At 45.0% G+C, this 24,727-nt stretch overlaps 1 long non-coding RNA gene across 2 annotated transcripts in view; it reads left to right on the top strand.

Annotated features, from left to right (window-relative positions):
- The window catches only part of LOC142058468 (uncharacterized), a 211,957-nt gene extending 188,055 nt beyond the window's left edge, over window positions 1-23,902 (top strand). Inside the window, exons 4-9 of one of the 2 annotated variants that reach the window (XR_012661006.1) lie at window positions 13,149-13,241; window positions 13,549-13,724; window positions 21,227-21,325; window positions 22,559-22,680; window positions 23,260-23,671; window positions 23,801-23,887. This is a non-coding gene — a long non-coding RNA (uncharacterized LOC142058468). Of the gene's footprint in view, window positions 1-13,148; window positions 13,242-13,548; window positions 13,725-21,226; window positions 21,326-22,558; window positions 23,672-23,800 lie in introns of both variants that reach the window. The other variant, XR_012661005.1, reaches the window with a different exon arrangement.
- Window positions 23,903-24,727: the final 825 nt, after the last annotated feature.

Raw genomic sequence — 24,727 nt, 5'->3', positions numbered from 1 at the left:
GTCAAAATTGCTAGTTTCTGCAATATTGTGATACCTGCAGATCTATTTGGGAATAATCTACCGACATGCAAGTATAGGTTCCTAACTCAAAAGGGGCAGAAGAAGGAACAGAAAATTGCCTTTGCACAGGATTTAATATTTACACCTCAGACTTTGCTAAATAGGTTTGTTATTTATAGCAATAGCAGCGGTAATGTTCATCAGTTGCCATGGACATACTAAGCTCACCAAATACAACAGTGAACCACAATCTGCGCTGGAGTCATTTTAAAATGCTTTCATGCTGAGTGAAATAGTTGGTATTAAATTTAAGAGTAAAATGCTAGGTTTCTCTAGTGCCCTTTCTGGGATTTCAGATATAAAAATGGAAATACTTTATTGGAAATTTAATGGGAAGAGCAGTGCGGTATACAAGAACCCTAAAGAACTTATTGTCACTAGGCAGCGTTCAGGATCACAATCTACTGTGCCTAAAAAGCGGAATATATGATGAGAACACCTAGAATTCCATTAATAAGGATTTATTTTTGAAGAGATTAAGAACTAAATGGAAAAAAAATTTTGTAAGTTAACTCTTAATGGCAGCACATTTAGGGGGCCAGTAACTGCCTTCTGCATTGTTGGCATCTTTATTTGAAGCAGTCGGTCAGCGTGTCTGACATGGGGCAGCAATCACGCATGCAGACCACTGCTCCGACCAAATCCCTCTGTTCTGCAGCTGGGAAGCAGTCCTCATTTCTGAAATGCCAGACCTCCAAAATATTGCTGGAGATGCAAATTTTTCTTTGTTGGGATAATTTGGGGCAAGGTAGAGCGATTATCCAAGATTTTATAGATAGAGCCTGTGAAAAGGGTTAAACCTGGGCAGGGAGATCTCAGTAGGTATTTAAGATATTTACTGGTTACCCACTGACCTGGCCTTCCCCTTCCCCAGCCCAAAGAACAAATCCAGCAGTAAAAGAACAGCTGCAAGCTGTCAGGTTTTAATACCTATAGATAAGGTGATTCCATAGGGGAGACTTGCTCGAATGCATAATAATATAACCAGGAACCGTAAAAGACACTGAGATATATTAGAAGATAAAATAAAGCAGGCTGAAGTTCAAACACAGAAAAATCTAAGCTTTATATGGTGAAAGGTAAAATATTTCTACAGATAAGTGGAGGCTCTTGAGTAAGGAACTGTTTGAAAGATCTGGGAGGCTGGTTAAGTCTTTGGGGATGGGAGTTTGAAGACTTTACATGATACAGGTACCAGAGGGGGTGGGTTGTGAGAGAGGGCCCAGCGGAGGTGAAAGATCACCTGCAGGAGCCGGTCTGAAGCAGAACCCGCCTGCTGCAGCGGTCGGTGGGGTCTGAGAGGCCAGGAGGGACCGAAGCATCGCTTTGGGCAAGTGGAGGAGCTGCAGGTAACTGGGGAGCTCCCGAAGAGCAACCCTAAATAAAAGCAGCCTCCTATTAAAGTGGAGACTCAGTCGTTCTGTGGCAGAAGCATTGAAGGGCAAGGCTGTCTCTGAGGCTCTGAGATATCTTTCCAATGTTGTTTGCAATATTTTGTGCTAAAATTGAGAAGGTTTGAACTGGATTGTGGATAAAAGTATCTATTTTGAAGGGATTCTTCCACTGAGCCTTTTTGGATTAATGTTGTTACTTTGTTGTTGTTGCTTTTTGTTTTTAACTTGCGGTTTTTTAATGCAGCATCATACTGCAAATCCCCTCAGTGGGACTATATTTTAGTGTGAGCCTGGTCTGAAAGCTACAGCTGAGAACAGCATGTGGTTTGATAATGTGGTGAAGCATCCATCTCCACTGGGAAACGAGCCTAGTGCTCACCGGGTTTAGGTGGCAGGCCTTAGTCACACCCTTCACTGCTGTGCGCCCGCGTCTGAGGCGAGCCCGAGCGCTGGATTTTCATGTCTTACTGGGTCCATCCTCTCTCGTGGCTCGGATCAGATCACATTAGTACTCACCTGACTTTTGCAAGGCTGTGTTCTTGAATGCGTTTTTGAATTTAATCTAGTATTTGTGCAGGGGCCAAGCAACTGCGGCCCACGGTGGTGGGAACTGGGCTTGGCATCGCTAGCTGGGCTGGCGGCGATTGCTGGTTTTTTGGGGGGCGGTGGGTGAGGGTGCCAGCAGTTTGTGGCCAGGACTTAAGTACATTCTGGGGGGAAAATCTGCTGATTCAAGAGAGAGAGCTGAGGGCTTCTGGGACTTCTCAGCACCGGGATCGGAGCAGGTCATGCTTTGGGAAAGTAGTAATAGGAAGAACTCAAGGATCAGTCTCGCCAATGAAATACCTGTACTTAATCTAATATTGTAAGATTTTAACAGTTCTATGGTTCAAGACACAAAAGTGATTATGAGCTGGCCTCAGTGAAAATGAGCTTTCTAAAAGTAATTTGCAAATGTAATTGTAGGGTAGGGAGTGTTACATCTTGTCAGTAAGACTTTTGGTGCTGGCCTTTGTGGGTTGCAAATTGCTCATATTCCTATCCAAGCTCTTCCCTGCTGCAAAAACAACCCAGGAGCCTGCCCCTCCATAGTAGTTGTCTCTTTTCTTCTTCTTTACCTGAATGGAGGCTTGACAGTTCTCAAATAGACTTAGACATACTGCAAGTATTTTATAGTTTTAGCATGTATTGTTGTGCACAATGTGTAATTGTATTTACTTGCCGGCAGTAAAGAAGTTGTAGGAATAAAAAAAAACAACCCCGCATTACTGCTGTATTCTCTTCCTTGTCATACAATGTGGTGTGGGAGAGATTACTTTTCTGAGATAAAATTGCAGCATATGAAATCCCACACTGAGCACTTCAATGCATTTTTCTTACAGGGAAAACAAATATGAACGAGAATGGGAACAAAACTCTGTTTCTTTTGTTCAGTTTTACTTTTTCTTAGTGTGTTTTTTTTTCATGTACAAACTTTTGCCAGGCAAAAGAGATGTGCGAGGTGAAAATGGAGGGAGAACTGTTAAAAATAAAAACTTACACGCCCTTAAAATCCAGTAAGTGTTAGCCCTTCAAATACCATTCCTTTTCCCTGAAGTGCAGGGCAATGTGGCTAAACAAACTATCAGGGTTATTTATAATTATCAGAGCTACAGCATTAGCAAAGCAAGGAGAAAACGCAGTGCAAATGATCCCTCCTTCACTGTGCTCGCTGCATCTCATGAAAGCGTCCGACTGCACTTCAGGGCGCCTTTGTGCAGCAGAGGACGCCAGCAGGACCAGTTTCTCTCCCTAGATCCTGTCTGTGGCCATTCTTTCCAAACAGGACCACATTTTGCCTAGATAAAGCACACTTTTGACTCCAATTTTAGAGTTCACCTGATTTCAACTATCCTGCAGCAGTTAGCATAGCTTTCTGAAGACAAGGAAACCCCCGATATGTGGAATTCAGTAAAAATTGGTCCTGTGTAAGCAGGGGTGCTCTGGCTCAAAAAAAAAAAAAGGTTTATTGAAACCTCTCTGGAAGCAGAGGAGACATCAGTGAGGTCCATGTGCGTGCTGCTATTTTAGCCTAACACAACAGCAGTGTTTCGTATTCATAAAGCTCAGCTCCAGCTACTGCAGAAAAGTTGGGGAATTATCATTTGCAGATAAATCTTGTATCTAAATTGTACTTCTTGGTTGCTAATTTTACTAATTAAAATATCTATCAGCCGTGCACAGCCTCAGGCTGATTTAGAATAGGAAGATGACTGTCTTCAGTTTAATGAGGACTTGTACATGAACCGCAAATTCCTATCCGAATGGCTGTGCTGTAATTTATCACCATGTTAGGGCTGGAATGTTCCAGCGCTGGAGAGATGTTAAACGTGTACTGAGTGGATTTAGACAATAATATGCCTTATTACAGAAGTGTTTGGTAACGCAGTCGCTGAGCTGTAGGATGTTGTTCTACATTGGAGGGACCTGTGTCAATAGGACAAGGGGGAATGGTTTTAAACTAAGAGAGGGTAGGTTCAGACTAGATACAAGGAAGACATTTTTTACGATAAGGGTGGTGAAACACTGGCATGGGCTGCCCAGAGAGGTGATCGATGCCCCATCCCTGGAAATATTCAAGGTCAGGCTGGACAGGGCTCTGAGCAGCCTGATCTGGTTGAAGATGCCTTTGCTCACTGCAGCAGGGTTGGACTGGATGCCCTTTAAAGGTCCCTTCCAACCCAAACCCTTCTATGATTCTAATTCATACATTTGCTTTGCAGCTTCAGACAGACTGTAAAATGTACAAAGCAGTGTTTGCCTAGAGCGTTGCAATTTAAGTACAATGTTTTTCGTGGAACTTCTCATCAGATTTATGTTTGCGTATCTCCTCAGGGAGGAGGGAGCAGAGGAGACGGGCTGTCAGGGGCTGAGCAGCAGAGGAGGTTGCAGACATCCGTGGGAGTCCTCTGTGGGAGACGTGGCTTTGTAGGAAGCACGGCACTGCTTTCCCTGCGTGGGAGTGGGGCGGAGGCGTAAGATGCTGTTCATTTCAGGAGCGAGGGGCTCCTGTGGGAGCAGGACATCGTTAACACAGTGGGGAAGAGGCCACCCCATCTCCCAGTGGGGATTTCCACGTGGGACATCCACCTTCCCTCCCTTGCTGGCTTTAGGCAGGGGGAAATCTCTGTTTTCTGCTCTTCCTTTGCATTTGAATAGGAAACAACATTCCCTGTTCACTAATGTGCATCATCACTCTTTTGAAGATGCTTGATTTCTGTTTGATTCTTAATTATTATAATAGTTAAGGTACTTAACATGCTTTAGTGATTTACTTCACTTAATTGGATGTAGTGATTAGAATATCTTTTATATAACCCTCACTGCAGTTTTAATTTAAGATTATAATCTCATGCTTCTTTTCAGCTCCTCTAGCTTTCATTTAGATACTGGTTTTTCTTTTCTGATTTCATTTTGTTTATTCATTTTTCCTGCTGATTCAGTAAACATGCCGCTAGGATGATTTCTCAGAAACCTGAGTGTGGTTATAAATTCTTTCATTTAGTGCAGACACTAATGAATTAAAAAAAAAATGAAAATGACGTATGAGGCCATAGTCAGCCTCTGGAGTTGTCTGTTGCATTTTGCAGCCATTTATTAGAATTAGGGGAAGAAAAACCAAATTAAAAAAAAGAAAAGAAACTTTTCTCTTGATGGGGTCTAGAGGGAACACATGAAATTAGGAGATGGAGTACGACAGTGTAACGTCCTCTTTGTGCATGCCATGTCCTGCCTTAGTAGGTGGGTGATGTACAGATTAAGATTGTAGTATTATGACCCAGCGTGTGAGATTTTGGTATTATTACCCGGTGTAGGAATTGTTCTGGTGAAGGGAACTGAAGCCTGAGGCTGTAGGTTCAGCCCTGCTTGCCCTACGCTGAGGGCCCCAGCACAGGGACTGGGGAGGAGGATGGAGAGGAGAGAGTGCTGGGAGCCGGGCTGAGAAGCATCACTGTGTAATTCGAGAAACGATCAAGCACTTCTCCGGAGGGACTGCGGTGGATTCTCCAAATTAGTTTGAAATGTGGAGTAGCATGTTCTCCTTTCCTCTTGCTGATGCACAAAATCACACAGATAATCCAGCCGGCTTGTCACTGTAGAAATATATAGTATCTGTATTTTGTGTCCTTTATAGTGCCAAATCCTAAGCGTCCACCATCGCTATCAGCGCTCCTTTCAAAGGGAAAGGGCCAGCACAGATATGGACGTGCACGTGACACTCAGAGGACTTACAGGTTCGGCAGGAGAGACGCGGTTGCTTTGTAAGATATTCCTGTTTGCGATTAGTTTAAGAAAACCCAGAGGTCTGTTTTACAGGCTTTTCTGTGCTCAGAGGTTTGGCCACCTGAAACACGTGGAAGCAGGCAAGCACTTTATCTGCTTTCTCTTCTCTTTGCCAGCACAGATACTGTTGGAGCACTAGGAATATGGTTTGCTTGAATTCTGAAAAAGAACTGCCATGACAAAAAAAAAAATAATCCTTATCATTAAAATGTAACAGTGACCCTGTTCAAACAGAATAAAGGATTAGGTTCCCAGTGTAGTGCTCCTGATCCTGCCCAAAAGTGGCTGCTCAGAGAAGGGAAGCAGGGCTTGTCGTCCCCCATGTGCCGCCAGCTCCTGTGCTTGGCAGTGCCTGGGGCTGGAGACCGGCTCGAAAAAAAGGGCCTCTTCCTTTTTCTGTCCAAGGCAACTAATTAGGTGAAAGCCTTGGGTACATGCGGGGCACCAGAAACAGTCTTTGATGCGTTAGTTATTTAGCCTGTCTCATTACACTTGTGTGCCACTGCACTGTATTGCCTTCCCAGACCGTGTGAATGCACTTTCCGAGCCAGATCCTGGTGCCTTTAATCACTGTGAACTGAACTTCATTCTGGGAAGTGTCCCAGTGAAATCAATTAGGGTTTGTGCAGAGCAAGGCACGGCTGAACACGGCTACGGGTACCAGAGCCTGGCCCTGGGTGACCGTGGCATCTGCTCTGGCCGTACCGGAGCATCACAGCGCTCAGTGAGGAAAGCAGAGACTGTCACTACATTAACATGCAACATTAAAATGGCTCCAGTGTTTGGATGTGCCAAGTATCAGGCCTATAATACATGTCCTAAAGCAGTCAAACTGTTGTTACAAGTGCAAAAATATTAACAAATCATAGGTTGTTTAAATGGAATCATTTAGGGCTCATCTGGCTAATGAGGAAGAAAAAACCGAACGGAACACTTTTCAGTTTTACGGAGACGTATGAGATCAGCTGCTCGTAGGAAGCTATCAGTGTACATACCTCGTTAGCTCCCTTGTGTGAAATTCCTTATCTGCGTCTTATTAGTCTTTCATTAATTAAAGCTACAGAATCCAGTATTTTTTGTTAGCTGTTCTCTCAGCATGAAATTTGGCTAATTCTTCTACTATTGGAAACAAAGCTCAAAGATTGAAGTTTATTCTTATTGTGTTCTTTCAGTTATTTATTTCATATTGCTGTCATGCATCGATGAATTTATACGATGCTCTGATGACCTTTAGAAATTCTTCTGATTAAATGCTGTTCTTCTTCATTATGACATTTCTGTACTTGTACTACCAGACTTGATGTGTACAGCTTAATAACACAACCAGACATGAATGCTAATAACTTTACAATTCATTGCATCGCTATTTTGTAATGTAGATGAATTTTAAAACAAGTTTCTCTTGCTGCGGGCTAACATGAATCATATAAATTAGAAGGTAACAAAAGAACATATTAGCATTTGTTAGCCTGGATGCACAAATTTTGTAGTAACAATTTTAATATGTACTACAACTTTTCCAGCCTCAAGTTTAATATATACTACAACTTTTCACCCTCGATTTTTCAACCGACATCATAATTGAATTGGTTTCCTTCTTGCCTACGGATAATGATTTTACACTGATGGAATTGTTATTAGATTCTAAGGATTATACTGATGTTGCCTGTTTTACATAGAGCTAAAAAAGAAAAAAAAAATCAAAGTTATTCAACTGTAAAATACTTTTACAGAAAAGCTACTCTAATTCTGAGATAGACGAACTGATTATTATGTTTAGAGCTGTTGTTAATATCCAGCATCCATAACTGGCGCAAACGTCTTGGCATAGCTCTGTGCAGCGGAGGTAGAGGGCTTTTGAAAACCCAGCCCCATTGCAGGCTCTTGAAGTCTGGCAGGTGGTAACTTGCTGTTGTGGAGCTGATGCTGTGAAAGCATGTGTTCGTCGAGGTGGGAGATGGCTCCCTACAGATGTTCACAGAAATTACACAGAAACCTCCTAATGTACAGACACATCCTCTGGTAGTGGGACGAGCAGCAGAGGAAAGGCGAAAGAGGTGAAAAAAGAAGGCATTACCTAGGGGACAAGAGTCTTTACTGGTAGGGATCTGGTTATCTTTTCAGTTTGTCTTTGGAAGATCTGCCCGTGCTCCCCCACACCTTCCTAAGTGTTAAAACAGTGATTTAACTGGTCCAGAATAGGTGAGAACCAGCTGACCTGCATCTGCCATCTTCTGTCTGCGCATCTGAGCACCGCTTCTCGGATGCAGGGAGGGAAAAGGTAGTCCAGGCTAAGCATAAATGAGAAATTTCTGCTATCCTGAAAAACATCAACATTTCATGGGTAATTACGCTTTAGGCTGCAGAAATAGCTGTTGAATTAATTGATTTTACACTTACTTCCTGATGTGCTAAGTGGGTGTTGGTCGGAGTGGACGTGTCAAAATAACATCTTCAAAAGTCTCAGTGATAAAAGGCATTGTATCTATATCCACTGAGAAATCAACGTTTAGAATACAATATAATTATCTGCGTTCTTTAATCAGACAAAAGAGGAAGAAAAAATTTATTATTGCCTTTACGTATATTAAACCTTTTTGCAATTTTTACTTGTCAAATATAGAAGTGTCGGGAACTGAAATTAAGCAAGTAGACGCTTTCTGACCTCCTTAAAGCTGGGGGTTAACCTTAATTAAAAAAATATTTAAAAATCGTGTTTCTCTAAGCATCCATTTAAAATGGTTTGAAATCACAGGTGAAAGACCAGTCAGCATAACTCAATGGACTGCCTTTCTGCATGATTTTAGAAAGCCTTCATGCTTCATTACTGTGAGGGATGTCACTTCTAAGGTCACGAAATGTGATTGCTTTCCCACTCTTATGCTTCAGTCAGTTTTATTCACTATAGAAAACAAGAGTAAGGAGCAGCACCGATTGTAAACCTGCACCTACTCAACTAATTGTATACAGAGTGATCAATATATGAAATCAAATGCTACGTCCATGGTGCATTAAGACATTATCAAACTACTGTGCTTCTTGGCTGCTTTAATATGCCTCAAGGTATAGCGCACCACTTCAGTTCTATGTGGTTCAATAGTTTCTTTAAGCTGAGATGTAAACATGTCTTTAAAAAAAAAAAAAAAGCCGACCTAAAGCTAATAGAGCTGCATTGAATGAATCTCAAACACACGTTAAATTTTCTTGACACCATTACCCTCTTCCTTTGGAAACTTCAGAGGGTTCTTGGCTAATAATAAAAATAAGGGAAAAAAACCTGTAAAAACAAAGCAAGAAAACTCAGCGGCCCATCTGCTTTCAACCTTTTGCCCTTTGTCCTGGGTATTCACAGCAAAGGAGACAGAATCCCATCAAGCTTTCTTTTCAGCGCTGTGCAGTGCTTGATACTATTTCCTATGCTCAAGTTTTTGCCTGTAACAACAAAACAAAGCAATTAGGTGGTTCTAGCAGAGTTAAATCAAGACAATAGCAGGAGACAAGATCTCTGGATTCCAACCCAGGCTCTGCAACTGATTTATTGAACAATCTGTGGTAAATTGTTTAACCTATTTGCTGCTGATCCCCTGCCTTTACAGTGAAGGCGTTAAGCCTTACCTACCCGTAGCATCACTCACAGGGCTCGTTGACTTGTATCTGTGCGGTGCTTTTGAAACGCAACGCTCCGTAATGTGGCTGTGCCGAGACGCGGGAGTCCGCAGCGGGGAATTGGTCCTGGCTTGGCTTTGCAGATGTTGCTGGCAAGTCCCTCTTCTCACCCTGTCGTGGGAACAGGGCGCTTGGACTCCCCGCAGGTGCCTGCCTGTAGCTGTGTGACGTGGTGTGAGCTGCCACGATCCTCAGCAAGGGTGAGCACCTCCTCTCATTTTGGCTGAAGGTGACATGCTTGGGCAACCCAAGGAAAGCGTGTCCTTGTGCCGTGGGCAGAAATGTCCCTAGCAAATCCTGGGGCTGTTTCCAGCCGCTTGTTGGTGTTGATATGGACCTGGCTCATCCTCTATGAGGACAGAGTGACGCCACGGTGCCAAGTCAGCAGTGGGGCACCAGCGAGCTTCAGCAGGGTGCAAATTCACCCACTGTCTTTTAGTTCAAGGTCTAAATCTGTGTCTGTGTGGATGCTGGGTGCAGAGCAGATGAGAGGGTATGGTCCCCCAGCCCTGGTGCCTCTGATGCTTGTATCACTTTCACGACTGGCATCAACTTCGAGTTTTTGCTCCCCAAAGCTTGAAGTCGTCTAAAAATTGTCCAGATTTCTGTAAATCTCTAGAGGAAGAGTAAAATCTGTTGTTGTTGCAGTAAAACCTCATTACAGACTTGGTGTTAGATTTCATAAGGAATCGGTTTGTGAAGCATCTGTTATTACTCTGTCAGAGAAGGTGGAGAAGAGCAGAACTACAGAGCAGCTTTATGTTGAATTTGGGGGCTCAGGCATAATTGGCAAGTTGCTGAAGACTTGCCACGTGCTGTAACGAAAGGGCTGCTGTCAAAGGCGAAGCAGGCGTAAAAATGTACCTTCCTCAGCTGCTGTCCCCTCTGGTGAGTTCGTCTTAATTTTCAACCCTTGATGGAGGATTGAATTTTGAGATAGAAAAGGGAACGTCTTATTTTAGCGAGACCTCGGCATCTCTTAGTGCTCTTCTGTGGGTGTCCTGTCTGCACAGGCATGGGAGGAAAGGAGCTTGGATCCTTGATGTATCGCTCAACCTCCCAAATGATCATAAGGCCTCTCTAGGGGATGGGCTGACAGCAGGAGAGGGCAAGCTGGGGAAGTGACTGTACCCCTGGTTGTGCGACATCAACAGCTAAACGTGCTGTACCGCTGGGCTCCCCGATAGCCATGACTGGAATTTCCACTGGGAGAGAAGCTCAGCTGTGTGGGGATAATCAAGGTAAATATAGAGGTTTCCAGGATGGATTTCCTTGGCAGGTGTCAGAAGATTTCTAGGAAGGGAACACTTGAATTGCTTCTGCTTTGGTAGCTATAAAGCCTCAGAAATGTAAGGAAACTCAGACCACAAGCTTGGAAACGACCTTGTCCTCGGTACAAGTTATCCCAGCGTGGAGAGGTATAAAGTACGTCCAATGAGCAGATGCGCTCCTAAGGACACATCACCATTTGGCAGACCCAAGCTCTAAAAGTGTTCCCGTGTGGCTGTGACTGTAGTTCAGACACGCGTTAGCTTTGAAGTAGCTGGCTGGGATCTTGCGAGCAGTTCCGCTGCAGCAGGGCTGACCTCAGCACGGCTGCAAAGTCCACCTGAGAAGCTGAGAGGAACAGTGGCGTTTTAGAAATTTCTGCATCCTACAGGTTTATGTTTGGGCAAAGAGGGTGCTAATGCTAGCCCGAAACTCATTTGAAAGTGTGCAGAGCTAACACAGATCACTCTCGCAGGAGCGGCTACGAGACAGATATATCCTGCAGCTCTCCTCCCGCCAGGTCAGACGGCGCCTTGAATAGTTTGCATGCATTCTGGTAGACTTTGTGGTCTCTCTCTTTCCAAAGAACAGGAATAGGGATCAGCAGTTACAATAAGACAGCTGAAGAAAAGGTTTATTTTTCTGTTATTTTCTTCCTAAAACAGCATTTCATTTGGTGCGAGTGTTAATATTGACAGGCGTATTTTAAAATTTGCAAATGCACATTAGGCAGAGATGGTGCCTTGGTTTTTAATGTTTAATGCACATAGTTTAGCTGGCATGCATTAATCATATTCCTATTGCCTTTGTTATGTTAATGGGAGAAATAAGCTCTTGTTGGTTTTTTTTAAATAATTTAAAAAAAAAAAGAAAAAGGGTTAGACATTTTTTTAAGACTCATTGTATATCAGCAGCTAATGAAGAGGAAATAATGATGACTCTGCACTGTAATATGTATTAGAACACTAATTAGACTATAGCAGAACTGCTTACGGATGTCTTTTAAACACCTGCTTGGTAATTTTCAGCCCCCTGCGTTACTCCATTTAACAAAGCATGTGTGATGAGAAGGCAGAGTTAAAACTTAAATATAGAATCATTAAGGTTGGAAAAGACCTCTAAGAGCATCAAGTCCATGAAACGAAGTAGACATCAGCCTACATTTTTGTCTTTTGTTCATTCAGCTTTACATATGTTTAAGAAAAGGGTGATGTGGATGGTTGCTGAATAGCCCTTTGTGTTGCCCGTTGCAGGTGAAGGGAATGGAGTCAGATACATTGTTTTGTAACTTCTCTGTGACCGTACAAAGGCATTATGGTTTCAGGGCAAGAATTCCTGATTCAGACTGTTGTCCTGCATGTATACTAGGCCATAATGTTATATATTGCATCTCCGACATTCGCTTAGCATTGATTTCATTTTGAATGTGCATTTTTGAGACCATTAGAAGCTGTGCATCTAGAAATAATGTTGTCTTTAATTTTTAAAGCTATGTGTTGAAGTCTCCTTCTTTTACTGTAATAAGAAACCACAAATATTTCTACTCTACATCTTACTTGCTTTTACAGTTTTGTCCCTTATGTAAATAATTGAATTATAAACATGAATTACAAATGTGAACCCTCAGCCTAATAGCCTACAATGAGAATAATAAAAAATCCTAATTGCAAAAGCAGTTCCCGTATTTCTGTGATGGTCCCAGGCTTCATCTGTGGGCTTTGAGCTTGCACTAAAAGAAGCAGATATTGTCAATGACTTGTTCATAACAACATCGGTGCTAAGATAGCAAGTGCTTGCTTTGCATTTTTGTGCCCAAAACATTTCTAAGCTTCTCCCATATTACAGTGAAAACTGTTGGCATGAGAGCGTTTGTAGTTAAGCACATGCTGTACCATCTAACTTTAAACTTGGTGTGCATGGCGGTACCCCCAGGGAAGCCAGCTTAGGGCCGTGGCCAGAGCTCCCTTACCCGCTTACAGAACGAAGCCCACTCTCAGGAAAGGTCTGCGTGGGACAACTTCATTTGTTTAGGCTGGAGCACGATGGCTAAGGTTTAGACAATCCCTGCCTTTCAAACAGCAGGGCAGCACATACGCAGTTGCTTTCAACTGAAGGCTTAGTTGGTCCTTTCTTAAAGGCCATCGAACTTTGGAGCTCCCATTCTGAACGATAAATGGTGGTTTAAACTGATGATACAAAATTGCTGTAGAAAATCAAGGATGTGCAAATATTTTAGTGGTCTCGGACTAATGTATAACAGCGCTGGTTCAGTCTGTGGGGTTTTTTTAAGCTTCTGTAATAGATTAATGACTCCTGGTGAAGTTTTGTTTGCTGCTTGTAGAGTGTTGAGCTTATTGACAGTCATTCCTCAGTATTCCCCAAATACTGAGTCTCTGTGGTGATTCAGCTTCTTTTTCCTCACTCCTCTTTCCAAAGGCAATCTTCCCTGACTGTGCCATTACTGTGTTGTAAGATATGGAGCTGTTTGTGCGCGAAGGCCTGAGCAGACCCCAAATGAGCACGCTAGAGGTAAGCAACTCTGATTCAAAGCTTTTTAAATTTTTTTTTAATCTTGACCATGAAAACTTTTGACTGATGTACTAAATCCCGAGGTAGTTACACATTTAAATGCTGTATGACCGCATTTCTAATAAAAATAATGCATTTCAAAGTAATACGCAATATTCCCATTTTAGAGGGGTGTCAGAGAGAATTTTTTCTATACTTTGAAATTTTTGGTACTATCTGCAGTTTTATATAACCCTATTTCAGGTGGCCTTTGTGAGCTACAAATGTTTCCATCCTGTATGTAATATCAGTTTTCCCTTACACACAGGGATGCTGATGCTTTACGTAACTTCTGCTCTGTACCCTAAACGTAGCAGTAAAGCTTGGGTGACTGAACGCAACACTCGCAGAGAAGACATAGCTGAAAGGAGAAGTTCGGTGGTTTGCATCGGTAGCGTTTGGGTCCCAGAATGGTAACAGATTTACAACCTGCCCCAGGACCAGGTAAGAGGTGAATGCAAAGGTGTGCAAAGTAGCATCAGACGCCATAAGCCAGCATGATGACCAGATGTGGATCTGTTGAAGGGCGAGAGGGAAAAGAAGGATCTCTTTTCCTCTTCCTCCCTCCTCAGTGTGTGGTCTGATCTGGACTGTGGTCCTGTGCTATATGGTGACAGGCAGCGGGACTCCTGGAGGCAGACACATGGAGTCTTTCAAGGTCTTTGGGTCTAGGAGGGCTCTCTGGAGCTGGATGACAGAGCAAACCTCTGGGACTTCGCAGTGTCAAATGTTATCACTACTAGATGCCCTGGGGACTGCGATATTGGAAGAAGATGCCTTTAGCTAGGAGGTTTACAGGCAGAAAGTAACTCCAAGTGTAAGACGAGGGACTTACCTAGATACAGACGAACAAGCAGCTAAACCACTCCCAAAACCCCAAGCAATTTTGTCACATTCATTATCAGGATAAGTAGTGGTCTCAGCACACCAGGAGCCTCAGCACTGTCAGCGCTTGTGGGGGCAACAGAGCAAAGCATAAACGCATCCATGCAAGGGAACTGGGAGGCCAGAACCCGAGTCTTCCAAAGCCCCAGGTGGATGTTTTGCCTTGCTAAGCAAGTCTGCTTGCTTGGTGACACCAGCTGTACCTACCCACCGCCCCTGCGTAATGCTGGCGGTACCCCTGAGGGAAGCTGCTGTCAGACCTGAACTCACCCTTCAGTGAAGCGCTGAACAAGTACTTCTAGAATTTCTGAGTCAGGCACGCTCATCTTTAAAATAACATTCTTCTGAGGTTAGGCACTTTCCTTCAGTTATGTGAGAAACCACCTCTCAGTACCGTGAGAGGAAGAGGAGGGAGGGGAAGGAGGGCATCTTGAAACAGGGCTTTAAGTGCAGTTATCTGAGGGCTTTTTGCCTCTGCTGTCAGTGTTGGGGTGTGTTGCTGAGGGGGATGTGTGAGATGAGAGCTGTCCCCGCCTCCGTCTGCTCCCTTCCTCGTGGCTTCGGAGCTGTGCTCCACCTCCAGAGGGGATGGGACCACGTGCTGTCTTGCCAGCGTGTGTGAGATCGATGACGAGTCCAGAAGAACTGAAATAACAACCCTCTGGAGGGTATCCGCTCCTTTCTGGGACTGGATCGGTCTATCCAAGGATTCTTCCCTACCAGCTCCCCAGTGCATTTCAGGTGAATCCAAAGATCTTAGCTTCTATTACTATTTAATTGCAGCAGTATACTTGGGCATAAGCCATATCAGTCTAATCACAGACTCAAACAAACCAACAATCATTCGAGTCCTTTATATATCGGCAGGCAAAAGCAAGCCCTCGCCTTTTATCCATTCTGCATACATATAATTTTTCTGCAACCTGCATCAGCGCCAGGAATTCAACAGCTGAGACCAACATTTATGTCAGTAAATCCAGTGCATAGGTCTGCCTCTTTCCTGAATATTCAAATACGCTGCCACATCAGTGTTTCTCGTTTGGAAGGCAATGACAAGGGTCATAATTTTATTCTTTATCTCCCACTTCACCTTGCTCCTGAACGCTTCAGAAAGGGAGGAAATGGCATGCTGGGTTGCTCGGTGGTGTTGACAGCAGCCTTGCGATGCTTGACCCTTTGTCAGGGCGTCATGGAAGGATGAGGAGGAGTGAGAAGCACAGCTGAGCATCTGTGCCTTGCAGCCCTGGCTGGCTGGTGCTGGTGGTGGTGAGGTGGTACTGCTGATGGTGGTGGGAGGGAGATGGTGGGCGTTAGCCCTGCCCGCCTCTCCATCTGCACAGCGCAAAGCCAAAGGGCAGAATTGCCACGTCAGGTAGGAAACCTTCAGCCTGGTCAAAAATAGGTCTGATTTCGGAAGATGAGAAAAGTTAAAATGGAATTCAAATGCCTTGAACTTCCCTCAGGACTGTGTTGTGAAAAGGACAGTGGCTTTCGTTCAGTTGCTTTCCAGTCGCGATGCATTTACATGCCTAAAACGATACAGCTGTCATAGCCCTGACAAGCGCTAAAACACACTTGTTAAGGTCACCGATATCAGAGGAGTGTATCTCATACAACATCCCAGTGTATCGGGGCCACTGTCACTGGGAGCGGGGGCCGATGTCAGACACTGCTACAGACGGGATTGTGACCCCGGCATCTCGGTGCGGCCGAGCTGGCACTTTTCTCGCCTCTCTTCCTACGGAGAGCTGTGTAACGCTGCTCCAGCTAAGCGGGGGGGAAAAAAAAGCTCTAAACATGCATGACCTTTAAATTCAGGCTGAAGCTAAAAGATCTGCTGCTAACTGAAAATCTGGGGTTGCTTTCATGTGTCTGAGCACTCAGGGAATAGATGTAGCTTAACATGCAAATGCAGGGCTTCCTGCAGAACGACGCTGCTTTTCAAGATCTCTCATTTCACGCTGTTACCGCTCCATGCCCTGCTGTTTCTGTGAAAAGAGCCTCTCTGAGGAGACGTTTCCCATAGACAGAAATCCAACTGATGTGGTAAAAAAATCCAACCCAACAACTTATATTTTAATTTCTAAAACATGTGGTGTCCATCCGCTACCTGTCAATCCGCATCTTTTGTGCTGCTGGTGTTTAGAAAACAGCCAGCCACTCCCTCGCTTTCCTGTGTATATACTTTATATGTTGGTCTTCATGTCTTCAAGAGAGTCACTCCTGAAGTCGGGAGCCAGGAGCCCTGCCCTGCCGTAGGTGTGCAGAGGAAGACTTTCCCTCTGTGAACAGCGATGCTCCAGCGCCTTTCGGCACGTTCATTTGTCCATCTGTTTTCTTGGTGTACGAGTTACCGTGCTCGAATAGCTTAGGTTTTCTGAACATATAGAGAAATAGATGTCCAAAAGCTTTTCTTCTTATCACTAAAGAAAAATGCCTAAAAAGCTGTGTACAGCGGCTGCCTGGTAGGCGCCTTCCCTCGAGGTTACGGCCGTGACTTGACACCAGCAGAGTCCACTTGCTGCAGTAATGTTTATTTGGCACTTCAAATATCTTCCTTGAGACACCTGGACGTTATGATCTTCTGTCTTTAAAGCAAAGTACGATATATTGTTGATGGGTGGAATAGAGAAATGTCACACATTTTTCCGTAATACCTTACATTTTTATTCTCTTGTAATTTCAAGTATTTCTCATTCTATGCCACCACCATATAAATCAACATTATAAGCATATTGTTCCTCACAGTGTCTGCTTATATTTTTAAGCTTGTCTGGTTATTTTGACAACAAGAGACATCATAAATTATGTAAGCAATTCCTCTCCTTACAAGCTGGTCCCAGCCCTGTGCTGCCCCGATAAGAGCAGCGAGACAGAAGCTGCTTTAGTAACGGCAGGACTCGTGTGACTGCACTTCAGCTGTGCTGTGACCAGAGACTAGAGCATGTGCAGTGTTGGAAAGGAATTGAAACAGCATAGACTGGGGCGGGGGGAAAGACCCAGATCCAAGCCCGGCTGTGGTGCGAGACTCCTCTGAGATTTGGGAAGCGCGACTCGCGGCAATTTAGTCTTGAAGCTGTGGCTGTGACCGTGCCGCGGGCCGTATGTGACGGGGCCTAGTTAGCACGTTATCTGGGTCTAGAAACCGTGGTGCCCTCACCTCTACAGGCTGGGCTTTAAGCCCAAACAGGCAGCTGGGAGTTTAGGGTTCTAATCCACAAGGCTTCAAGAAAATCAGAGGTAGTGGGTTAAAACCCCTTGGGCAGGGGAGGGACCTGGACCTGTCCCACACTTTCTAGCGCATGCCGCAGTTAAGCAGGAAAGCGGCCACAAGCAGCAGCATCTTGGTTCTTACTTAGACTCAGAGAAGAGCAAGAGTCTTGCTATTTCCTTGAAGGAAAGGGAGGTGCTGGGAAGACATGCCCTGCTCCTCGCCTCAGTACCTGGGCTTTTATTAGATTCCACCATGATGTTCATATTCAGAGGTCAGCCTCCTGACCCTTCAGCCATCTTTTTCATATAAACAATCATTACGGACTAATTGACAATCTTGAGGGCTGGCAGCAGTTATCTGGGACAGATGGCCTCTGCTGGGAAACCTCTGCCTCTGATAGCTCCGAAACATGACATAAGTCTCATCTTTTCAAGACAGTCTTTACCAGATGGGCATAATTTAAAGCATGGCCGTTCTCGTTTCTTCCTAGAGGATGGCTAATTAACTGCAGAGCGGGTGGCTCTGCTCCTCTGAGGGCAGGCAGAAGTGGGTGTTTGATATCGAAACATTTACGGGTTTGGTTTCAGTGCATCGGTGAGAACAGACGATGAACTCGTTAGAATAAATATTGATAAGTGTATTGAACTTCCCATTATTTTGAATTTACTAGAGCTGGCCAAAAAGAGGCCATTTCTTGAGAAATATGTTGTGAGAAAATGTCTCTCTTATCTCAGTTTTATTATTGTTCTGCAATGACCGACCCTAAGTCAATTTATATTTTCTCTCATCAGGCCTATTAGCAGGCTGCTGCCAAAATTTGTGCTCACAGCTGAGGAGCTCAGAGAGCAGCTCAGAAGAGGAGGTTGAACTAAAGCTCTTGTCTTGCTTTGTGAGGGCTCTCTGCGCCAATCCCCTTGTTTCTGGCAGTCGTTCCCCAATCAATAGCTTTGTCATTTGACCTTAGAGCCTTTGGCTTATTTAGCTGGGCTCCTCGTGGCCCTTGGTCTGCTGCTCGGAGGCGGCGTCAGCCCCAGGCTGTGGTGGGATACTTTATTCTCTTTTCCTCTTGTGCATCAAAATGGCTCTGAAAAATTATTCTCCTTCAGGCAGAAAACCCTGAAAACTCTGGATCTTTTCAATGAGATGCATAACAAACTGTGCTGATTGCCAGCCTTGTCTCTCTTCTCCTACATGAGCTATAAAATACCTCTTTCCCCTCCCCTCCCCAGTTGAAGTAGAAAAGGCCTATTTTTATACGCTTTTTACAAGCGTGTCTACATGGTAGAAACGAGGAGTTCTAGCTTATCTTGTGTTACGTAAATATTTCTGTGCTTCTAGAATAAAGTTTTTCTTTGCCTTTGATCCAGCTTTCTTGTAGTCAGTTTAACCTTCAGAAAGAGTCAAAAGAGATTGCCATTGGCATTGTTCCTGAGGAAAACTGGAGAGAGAAAAGAAAACTCACAATTACCGATACAAACAGTTCATTTAGAAATGGATGGCTAACTATAGGAAAAGGTTGTCTTTCGGTGTCTTTTTAAGTAAATTTTTGCTTAAAATAGCTGGGACCAAATGTAAAAATAGCATTTACCTTGTTTGCGTAGTGTTACAAGATGAAAGCGGTGCATTTCCAGCAGCCTGGGAGGTGGCTGTGCCCCATCCCTGTGCCGTGGGCAGGATCTCCAAATCCCATCCCCTGGGCTGCGGCGGAGGGACGGGGTACGGCCAGACGTGGGAGCGCTGCAGGGCTGGATCGGCGGCTTGTCCCCAGCACGCACACGCTACATGGTGGGGGCCGTCACCAGTGTCCGATACGATCCCTTTCAGCTGTAGTTGTTGGACAGTGTCAACAGAGAAAAGGAACAGTTTGAGTCTGGTTGTAGATGATTTTCTCAACAAATGGATGTTCCTGGTGGATTACGGTTCTTAAAATGTTAATCATGCTTCTTTAGAAGTATGGGGAGAGGCAAAGCAGCTCAGGTGGGGAGGAGGCAGTGAGAGACCTGGGAGAAGTTGCTGTCTCCAGCGCATTTTGCTCATTAACCTCCTAAGTGGAGGAGGCAGTTTGAAATGCTGCTGGTGCATTTTGGCTACAAGCACTGAAATGGGTCTTGAACTTCATATGTGCTAATGCCAGCGGTCATGGGGCAGAGTACCTTGTACGGACACGGGTTAGGGGTGGACCTGGCAGTGCTACATCGATGGTTGGACTCAACGGTCTGAAAGGTCTTTTCCAACCTAAATGATTCTATGATTCTACAGGAGCGTATACATATGGTGGAAAAGCTGTAGGTTTGGCTGGAATTAGATGAGGTAGGCTCCTGGGGTTAAGTGGTGAAGTCAGCTTTGGGTTGGTGGCTGAACTGTGCCCTTCTTAGTACCAACTGCTGTGAAGGCGAGGCTGGAGCTCGGATGTGCCCGTGGAGACAAGAAGGGGTCAGTGTGGTTGGGGGGGACGACGTGTGCCCATCACACTGTTGTGGGGAGCTGTGTGCCCATACGGCTTCGCTGTGCGCCCTGCTGTGCCCCAAGGAAGCGGCTGGGGACCGCTGCAAGGTCCCCTCAGTGCAGAAGCTCCCGCGTGCTCTGCATTTCTCCGGGCTGTGCCCTGGGCTCGTTCCCAGCCCGCTGCACAGGGTTACCACCACGGCTGCAAATGCTGGAGTCTCGGACTCCGGCGTTTCTCCAGCTCGTCCGTGCGCGCCCGTCTTCGAACAGGCTGTGTGGCGCGTGGGACTTCACCCTGTTTCAGCACCTATTTAATGAAATACTTTCAGTGGTGGCAAGTACTGGTGTGTTAAAACCTGGCCCAAATCCGAAACCAGATGTTCAACCTTGTGAATATGAATGAGTGGAAAATACTCTAAACTTGTGCTTGGGTTGATAGACAAAGATTAATACTCATTATAAAGGAAAGAGAAGGGGTACTTTGCAGCATCATTCATAAATGAGAAGGATTCCTGGAGAAAATTAAGATTTTTACTGGAATTACTTTTATCCTTCCATATATTTGTGGCCGGAGTTTTAGCTGATTGCTTTGGGCTGTGCTGGGGAGGTGGGTGTGAAACAGTCTTTCCAAAAGAAAATTTTAGGACAACTTCAAACTCCCACAAGAAGAGGTTGATTCTCGTCTTCACCTATTTCACAGTGATTTATAATTAGGACCAAAACACTACTACTAATGGGAGGAAAAGATGCAAGCAGTCTGTAGTTTCAAAATGTTGAATTATCAGTTAAAAGTGATTATACAGAAGATATAATAGTAGAGACTCTGTTATTTGGCAGTGTTTTGGGCAGAAAGAACGATAGCAGAAGGCCTGGCTGAACTCATGCTTCTGTGCCAATGACCGGGACTATTAGCATGATTGGGTTGACGGTTGGACTTTTGATGATCCTAGAGGTCTTCTCCAGCCTTAACGATTCTGTGATTCTAGGGTTTCCTATCTGGAGAAGACATATACGTGGGATTTTTTATAGGTCTTGTGTATATGTTTGTGTGGACGTTTATCAGGTCAGCTGCTCTTTGAAAAAAGAGGGCATACATTTTAAAAAATAAACAGATGACAGTGTTAACAGTGTCAGGGATGTGAAGGAACCGGTGCGAACCGCCGCTCTGGGCGTCTGCCTGAAGCCTTCTGGTAACTCTTCTGGGAACATGGTCAGAAGTAAAACTTGGCTGAGCTTTGCTCTGCCTCGGTCCTCTCCTTGTTTAGAAGGGCAGATGGATCAGTCAAAATCTGCTGAAATTCGGGTAAGGGTTTCATTAACCTTGGATCAGACCCTCAGCGCTGGATACTCTGGTTGCTTGAAAATAGGTAATTAATGGCGCTTTATTTTTCATGTTTCCAAGGCAACACAAAACCCCAAGACATTGTTTTCCAGTACATGAGCAGAAGCTTTTGGCTGCTGCAGAAGAGATCCCCCCGTCTCTTATGAAGCTGCTGTAAAGGTACCAAAGCCATATTTTCTGTCGTTATAGCCGATTTACATCCTATAACCAAAAAGTAATGACGATCAGATGCAGCTGATGAAGTGATCTGTTCTTAACTGCAGAACAACTCATTCAGTCGGCTGAGAGCTCTGCTGTTCAAATAGATAATTAGTGTTGTGACAAGTGTAACTTTAAATGCCTCGGTTTGGTGGCAATGTTAGGAAGTGTGACAAAACCTAAATTATTTGTCTGCTTTAACCATGGCCCTGCTTGGATTGCTAATGAGAGACATTCTTGTTAAACACATCCTGTTTGATAGACTCCTTTACAGGCCCTCAGTTGGGAAAATGATTTATTATTTGTATCATAAAGGGCATGAAAGAGAGGGCTTTTCCTTTTCTCTGCCTTGCTTCTTTTCCTGTCTTTAGCTGATGTACCAGGTCATTGCTTGTGTTCCAGCACAAAAGGGAAAGATCCCCTAAAATGAAACCACCAGGGAGTGCAATCCCGACGGGCGCCTCTCCTGCCTGTCGATATTCCTTCTAAATTAACGGGCTCGGGAAGTGCATTTAGGTGCTCAAATCTCAGGGAAGCGTTCGCAGCACCTTCCCTGGAGGTGACAAAAAAGAATAATCAATCTGCTCTTCTGTTCAGGGCTGCAGAGCAACGAGTGCAGAGCCCTAAAAATGAGTCCCTATGTGTGCTTTGGAAGTACCTGCCCCGGTGTGCTGTAACTCTGCTGCAGGGCGGGGAGGCCACCGAGGCCCCTGGAGCTGGAGGATGCTGCGTTAAGTGCTCAGGGAGAGCAGGGGGTCGCTCTGGAGCACAACTGCCTCTCGCTTTCATTGAAAGGCAGCATTTTTATGTTTGCGTTTTTATTAACGGTCAGATGGTTTGGTAGCTGGTTTTAGGTCCTGCCTTTGAGCAAGGGCCTGCAAACCCTTCCCGTGTGCTGCCGGAGGGTTCCAGTCCTGCACCCTTAGCTGGCAATGGAGGAGGGGAAGCAACAAAGTGTCCCTTCCCTTGCAGCTGGGTCATTCTGCATCCCATGGATTGTGGGATTTGGGAGGCTGGAGGCTGAGCGGGCAGCAGGGAGCTGGGCTCCCAATAGTTGCTCTTTCCTGATGGACAATTCTGGGATGTCCCTGTCCCAGGAGATGCTTTGAGCGTAAATTGTCATGGGCTGAATTAATGGACATCTTGAAGTTGTATTGGCTCCTAACGGGATGCTTTTGCTTCTTCCTTTTTCAGCATTTGCCAATGCCTTGATGTTCTCCCACCTGAAGGGAATTAATTGTCGAGATGGAATGAAGAGCACAGCACAGGCAGCAGGCATGGTCCAGGCCTCGCAGGTCTAATTATGCTCTTAAAGGGTAAGAAAATAATCTTAGGTACATTGGGAGGAAAGTCTCTTAGTAATGCTACATAGGGTTACTGGCGTGTCTCCTGTATTTGTGCATTAAAAAAAAAAACAGACAGACTTTCAAAGATACTTCCTGACCTCAAAAAGATCAGCAAGGAGCTCAAGAAAAGAGATTTAATCCCAAATGAGTTTATCAAGTTTTCTTGACCCTTAGAGATGGGAAAAAAGCAAAGGAAAGATGCACATGAAGGTCTTGTGAAATTCTAATACTAAGGTACTCCCATGCTCAAACTGAAAAGTCTCAAAACAAAGAGAGTTCAAAACCAAAGAAAATTAAGAGCATGGTGTGAATGACAATAAGTGCTGTGGCAGACGCTGCGACACGGCAGTTAAAGCTGACGAAAAGGACCCACGAAAGGGAAGGCGAGTGGCTGTTTATTGAAATATCGAGCTGTTGGGGAGGGGAACTTTCTGATGCACCTAATGAGAGGCAGGACAGAGCCAGAGGACTGGCAATGCACAGCCAATGTCAGCAAGAGGAAAACATGGAAATAGACTCAGAATTGGTGACAGGCTTGGGTTATTTTAGACGGGCAACTATCTGTAGTCGTGGAACGTGTACGTATGCACACACACACGTACTCCGAGGATATCTCCTAGAGATAGCCGCATTCCTCTGGCGAAGATGAGACGCTCCCGGCTGCTCAGGTCGCACCCACCGCGCGCGTTAGAAGGACCGTGCGGTAGCAGAGCAGTTCCCTGCTGAGAGGCAGGACGGCGGCTGCGCGGCAGGACCGAAGGCCTGTCCCGGAGAGGATGCCCTCTGCCAAGGGCAGCGCGGGGGGACGCGCCGGTCTGTGGGAGGGCTGCCAAGGGAGCCGCCGTCTGCATCCCCTCGTCCTGCAGCCAGCGCTGTGATGGAGTGGTAGCGACCGGTCCCGCTGACGCTAACGAGACGTCCGCATCCTTAGCCGACCTCGGGAAGGACGTCCAAGCTGAAGGTGAGACGTTAATAGCACCTCTGAGAAACAGCTCCCGTGTGCGCGGGGTGCAGGCAGGCTCTGCTTGCTGACGATGTTGAAATAGATCTTAAGCTTGGAAAAAGACAAATGTCTATCCTTTTTTTATAGGCTGTACATCCCGCTTCCCGGTGAGACCCAAGCTGTACGCACGCCAGGGAGGCAGCTGTGAACTGTGAAAAGTCTTTGCGGAAAAGCTCTTTTTCTAAGAGGGTAAGACTGATAGCTAGAGAGGGAGTTGGTGGCGTACCATCTCCCCCCATCATGTTGCAGCTTGCGCTATGTACGCATCAGATTTAAAGAAAAGTGGTGCCTCTTTTTATCGAGCGGGCTTGATAAACCAACGGTAACGTACACTCAGTTATATCTCTGCTAAACATATCCTTTTTTATTGCTTTTCGGGAGTTCAAAGCATTAGCATAAAACAGTCGAGGAGGTGGTTCTTCCTAAGAGAGCGAGTGCCTGTTTACAAACTCGTTTTATTTTCACAATATTCCATTGTTATTTGTTTCAGACAGAAGCCTGTCAGATTAATGCACTCCCGCATGCAGGACAGCTTGCCTTATTGCCTGTTATTAAGATATATATAACGTGACAGGCGCTGCCCACTGTCTGCATTCCACCAGTGAAAAAGGCAAATTCAGTAGAAAATGGAGATCTCCAGTATTTCTTAGGGCTAAAGTGATATTAGTTTTTAACTCATTTTGTATTCATAGAGGGTCCTGCATGTTCGCAACAGATCCCAGAGAGTAAACTGTCCAAAGAAAAGGTGTTTAATTCTTATACCAGCTACCTATGAGAAATTCAGACTTGAAGCACAGGAGGAGTTACCAAGTCCCCTCGTATAAAATTATCAGGAAAGAATGAAAAAGAAACAAACCAACCCAACATTACTGAGCTGGCACAAGAAACCCTTTGGAACGCGAGTCTTGGGGGCCTAGCGGTGCGGGGTGGGAAACTTTAAACCCACGCCTAAAATAACCCAACCAACAGCCCTCATCCTCCAGACCCCAAAGGCCAGACCACAGCACTCCTGCT

The sequence above is a fragment of the Phalacrocorax aristotelis genome, chromosome 6 (genome assembly GCF_949628215.1).
Source record: "Phalacrocorax aristotelis chromosome 6, bGulAri2.1, whole genome shotgun sequence".
In the NCBI taxonomy this organism is placed as follows: domain Eukaryota; kingdom Metazoa; phylum Chordata; class Aves; order Suliformes; family Phalacrocoracidae; genus Phalacrocorax; species Phalacrocorax aristotelis.
This window is presented reverse-complemented; position numbering and strand designations above follow the sequence as displayed.